Below are 6,137 nucleotides of genomic sequence, written 5' to 3' on the forward strand. Positions count from 1 at the left end.
GTGCAGAGTGACACAGACGTGCAGCCTGCCTGAGGTGTGGGAAGCTGATGCGCGAACAGGAACACACACAGTGATAATGTCAGTAGACGGTTAGTTGGGTAATTTACATCTGTTCCAGATGACTCAGAGTTTTTCTTCCTTATTCATAGAGATGGGTGAATGTAAACAGTGAAGTGGAGGCTTGTGTGCTTAAGTTTTGGTTAGTCAGACAGCGGATGGCCATGACACAGGGCTATTCATGTCACAATAACAGCACTCAGCCTGGGAATTATTCTTCTACATTCTTCATCCATACTCGTACATGATGTTTTGTCTCTTTCTTTTCCTTGTTTAACCCTGATGAGTGGTTTTTCAGTGGAGAGTGTGTGTGCTGAAACAGATAATCATGTCATATTCCTGTCCTTCAGCGATCAGGGGGCTACATCAGTCCTGAGCTGTTCACCAGCTGGGAGAGAGCATTAACACACATCATACACATGTTAAAATAAACACGCAAATATTATATATCTATATGAGGGGCTTACGTAAACCCACCCAGAGACAGAGATGTGTCCATAAGCAGGGGACGGGGATACCAGTGGAGAGGACAGTTGGAAGGATAGAAGAGCTGAGTTATCATCTTTGTTCACAATGTTTGATTTTCATTTCATAATAACTTTGCCATCATAACACCGCGTCTGGCACTGCTCTTTCGCTGAAACCACGTCAGACAGTGGAGAGCAGAGGCTGTGTTTGGCAGACATAGCCACTTATGAAAAGTGTTTCACAATGGTTTTATATAGACACATTATTTATATATATATTTTCCAACCCAAAGCTCCAAACTGCTGTAATCCCTGACTAATCCAATCGAGGCTTGGCAGTGTAACGCGAGCCACAGTAACACCCAGGGACTGATTTGAGAGGGCAGAAAGTCTTCCTTCATTCGACCTTCATGGCTGAGCTTGAATAAAGAGTTTGGTTAGTGTTAATGTGCGCTTCAGATGGTTCATTATAGCAATTAAGAGGTCAGTGTAAACGAGTTTGACAGAGTGGACAGGCGAGGGTACGGCAGGAGCCTCAGGCCAGCTCAAGGCCCAACGCCTGGCAGACAGCGTCACTTCCTCTGTTATGTAACACTCTAATTACATCTTGGCTCGATTTGGCTTTGCCTCTTCTGCTTTTGCTGACCATTTCTCTGCCTTCCTCTGTGGTCATTTGATGTTCTTTTAAAAAGTCAATCTGAATCTCTGTTATGGTAAAAACCTGCTTGGCATGGCTCCTGTTAGTATTAACAGGGTTTAACTGCAGAGGCTGCAGCCTGTACATATGTGAGGGCAGGATCAAGTGAGAGTTATGAATTGAATGATTTAGATTGGAAATGGGTTAGTGCATGGTTTATCTCCTAGTGATAAATAATCATTAGTTTCTGTTACATCATGTTGCAGTATTTGTTCAGATTATTTCATAAATCATTCCAGGAAAGCATCATAAATCCATTATGATTTTTTGTCATCCATTTTTTAAATAGTTAATTTATATAAAATAGACTTAGATATAATAATATAATAGATATAAAAGCCTACATCTTGATGTTTTTAATTCAGGTTAGAACTTGTAAAATTCATTCTCAACCCTTGAAACAAAATAATTTTGTACTTTTTTCCCCCAGTTCAGGTCCCTTTGAGCCACCATCCAGATTTAAAAAACAGTCTTCTCAAATTCGACCTACTGGCTTTTCCCCGAACTCTCAACCATATCTCATAATCACTGGAAACGAAATGCAGTCGGCTCATGTCATGTTTTCAGTTCAGTGAATATCAGGGGATGCTCCTGGAAGTTCCACAAAAATCTGGTCAGTGGACTTTGAGTTAAGATTGTTTTTAGCCACACTAGCGACTTAAGGACGGCAGTGTCAGATGGTCAGTCCATCACTTTGGTTCAGACTGAAATATCTCAACAATTACTGGGTGGATTGCGATGACGTGTGGTACAGACTGTCTCCCTCAGGATCAGTTGTAATAACTTTCATGGCACCCTGATGTTTCATCTGACTCCCACCATCTACTCAAAATTCAAATGTGTCTCCTGTTTTTTTTTTCAATTCAAATCCATTTTCATCACCTCAATTTATATCAGGTTATTTTTGTTACTTCCACCCCTCATACAAAACCAATGACATTCCCAAAAAACTCAGCTCTATTTGAGTTTATTGCTAATTAGCAAAAGTTAACATGCTAACAGGATAAATTAAGGCAGTGGATCATGACACAGACTTATCTATCTATCTATCTATCTATCTATCTATCCAAAGTGATGTGGTAAACATTGGCTGCTAAACATCAGCAAGTTAACAATGTCACTGTGAGCATGTTAGCATGGTGACGTTAGCATTTAGTTCAAAGAACAGCTGCGTGAACCTCACAGAGCCGCTGGCTGGACTGCAGACTCATACCTATAGCTCAGATTCGCCATCTGTGATTGTGACAAATTGGTCAAATTGGACTTGTCTTTATTAAACATCTGACCATGAAGTAATAAAAGTCAATTATATAATTTAATTTAAATTCCTTCATTTTCTGTGAGGAAATCAATTTGTACACCACAGTCCTACAGTGCCTGTACAAAGTTTTCACACCCATTGGAAATTTTCATGTTTTATTCTTTTGCAAGAATGAATTGAAGTAGATTTAATACACAATGTTAAAATTAAGTAGAAATGAAAACAATTATTCGCAAAGTGGTCTATGAATGTAAAATACAAAACGCATGCTTGCAAAAATATTCACCCTTTCTTATAGGTCACACTCAAATTATCACAGGTGCAGCCAGCTGGTTTTAGAAGTTGCATAATGAGTTAAATGGAGATCATCTGTCATCATCACTTTGACAGCAAAGGGTGTTTTTCTGTTGATTGTGTCAAGAACATGAAAACCACTTAATAATTTTTACAGGCTGACTCTCAAACCAGACAGGCAGGAGCTGGGACAGGGACGGATCAAACCAGTATTCACACGCAGCTGTCGCTGACTTACAGCCTCATGAAGGAGAGTAGTGGATTTATTTGTAGCATACGATCCTGCTGTAGCCGCGTCTTCTCACAGCTGCCTAATCTCTCCAGACTGACCTGAAACTAACGTTACAGTATTTGCATGAGTAGGTTCATTCATCCACACACATACGCACTTCAGCGGTGGCTGAATCATTATCAAATCATATACAGATTTAAGCAGGTCAGCAGAGTAATTCCCACAGCCATCATCATCTTAATCACGAGTTTCCTTTTTTTTCTGCATAATCTTCAAGAGCGTAAGAGAGAGTAGAAAAAGCATTGTCTACATTCAGTCTGTCTTTCTGTCTTTCATCCCTCCCTCATTACATTATTGACCCATTTATGTAACTGCCTGTGCGTAGCTTGTCACCCTCATGTAAGCTCAATTCAGCACCTGTCAAAACAGGCTTGGCCATGCTCCTGATTCATGCAGCTCTTGCTTTCTGTCAAAATCTTGGCATAAATCTGTCAGATTTTTTATAGTTTTCCTCCTCATAACGAAATATAAATATCTTGTACAACATTGTTTCTATATCTGCTCATTCATGCTCTACCTGATAAATTCTTAATATTTAATTTAAAAACCTGGAGGCACATGTGGTGTCTTTTGGTCTGATGAAACCAAATTAAAACCTCACAAACAAGATTTAAAGGCAGAATTTATCACATTTGCAGCGCACAACTGAATTTTCTGAAATAGGATACCAAAAAAGGTTTTAATGCTATTTGTGTTTACATGGAAATACTGCATGCAGAGATTTCGGTACGACTGATTAGTTCCCCTATAAATAGAGAAAACTGGATAGCACCAGTGTACCTTGGGCACAATAGCGCTGGCTGGTTTCAACCCCCACTCTGTTTTCACAGCCGAAGGCAGCAGCAGCAGCATCCACTGCATGCTCGTAAACTAAATTGTGTGACAGACAATGGAGCAATTCTCAGATGGCAGTCAGAGGGCATTCTGCTTGGGATCACATGTAGGACTCGTCGGACAGTTAGCCTGCCAGCCATGCAGATTGGCTGTGTTCACTAACTTTACTTCTGAGCCAATGCCCCGCCAAAAAAGGGAAGACCTGTGTGATATTCCGGGCCGTGTGTTGCTGTGCGTGGCTCTAAGAGAGAAGACGTGGGAGAGTTTATATAAGGGGGAATTAAGCTTATATTATGTGTTGTCTATCAGGATTTCATGCAAACATTCACAGGGTGAGAAAATGGAAAATAGATTCAAGGGCTATGTAACACACAATTGCACAGGCACACACAAACTCACAGATGCAGCCAAAAATGCAAACCCAGATATATAAAAATAGAAAGGTCTGCTGTTTTTTTGTCCTTATGTTTGTACGTGTCATGTCATATGTCTGTTCGAGAGACAGTCAAGGACAAGTCCTGTAAACATCAAACAGCCAAGAAGAAACTGGAGCTGTGGTAGTATAAACTCACATTTGGTCTGGCCTGTCCTCTGAATGACAGAAACACTGTGCCATAGGTAACTGCCTGTCAGCAGCGTAATACATGAAAGTACTCCACAGTTGTTAGATAATCCTCAGTATGTTGTAGATAATGCGTGAATGGCTGAGAGATAAGGTGATGAGTTGATGGTAGAGAACGAACAAGATAAGTTAATTTTGCACCACTGACCTCCAGTCAGTAGGGGACGGCTTTTGTAATGCCAGGTAATGGGATTGCTGCGTCTGAGGTGACACTCTCATTCAACCACCAGGTGCTCTGAATGAAAGTCCACCCCTATGCCAGCATGTATACTGCACCATGGCGGACTAATGTTGGATGCTGGAGCAGCTTTGATGAATGACCTCAGTAGTGACAGAGTGTAGTAATATGTTGATGAACGGGGGTGTGGATCTTGTGGCCCAAAAAAAGCTATGACACTATTTCATTCCCGGCAGAGGCTGCTGTTGCCATAGTGATCTTAACTGCTGTTATGCAACTGCTCTACTTGCAGTGGCAACCTTCACAAAGCAATGGGCTACGAGGACGCACATGCACACACGTGTCAAAGAGCGGTATGCCTGGACTAAGGTAAAGCTTAACGGTGAAGCTACGGTCTACATTCATATGTATACACACAATACGATGACAGAATGGGATCATTTTGATGGTTGAGAGAAGCCCACTGACCCTGAAGCTGTTATTCAACATTGACTACCCCACCCCCCACCCCCCCCACCCCCCCTCCACCATCCCAGTAGACTGGAGATGGAAGAGCTTATCTTCTCCATCTTTCCATCCTCTCATCTATCAATCTCTCTATCCCTGTGCGCAGAAACATCACATGCATGTCCCGATCCAGCGCTGACTGTGGCTCTGCAGCTGATCTGACAGTCTATTAAACATGGCAAATACTGGGGTCTAAAGTGTCCTGCAAATACAGTGTGTGCTCATAAACCCCTTTCCCTAACCCTGCCCTGACCTATACTCTTAAAGATTAGTGTCTGTGTCTGTCTGCGTGGTCGAGGCCTTTACTGGGTTACAGTAAATAGTTTGACCTTTTATTGTACCGCCCTAAACCGCCATGGGATTACAGAATGAGCTTGGTCCTAGACTGAGAACATCGTGTGGTATATAAAGAACATGGATATCTACCAACAGTAAACAAGTGAAATCTTTGAGGGGAGTGTTACTGTGTGACAGTCAGTGAAGCATTAGATTGTAATAATAGCCTAATGACATATTCTATCCAATTATTCTCAATACTCAGCACATAGAAAAACTCATTTAAACTGTGGGATTATTAATAATTCACATATAAAGATAATTGAGATACACTTTTACACATACTGTTTATAGTAATCTTCCAAAAATGACACTTTTGCAATGTGTTGATTTTTTTAGTTCATTTAAACACAGCTACTATAGACTTGTATATGCCAGACCTCATGGGACAACCTATTCACGTCCAAAACCCTGTGAGCGTGTGACAGATGGTGATATGCAGGAGGTCACTATTTTCAGCATTAACTGAAACAAGCACACTGCCTTCACAACATGATGTACTCTAACCAATATGTGACAAAGATTCCGAATAATTTAACAAAATAATGGTGTGCGTGGCTGTGTGAGAGTGCAGCACGCATTAGAATCGAAA

This window comes from Trachinotus anak, unplaced genomic scaffold (assembly GCF_046630095.1).
Source record: "Trachinotus anak isolate AG129_WGS33_773 ecotype Australia unplaced genomic scaffold, CSIRO_AGI_Tana_v1 ptg000013l, whole genome shotgun sequence".
Classification (NCBI taxonomy): Eukaryota; Metazoa; Chordata; class Actinopteri; order Carangiformes; family Carangidae; genus Trachinotus; species Trachinotus anak.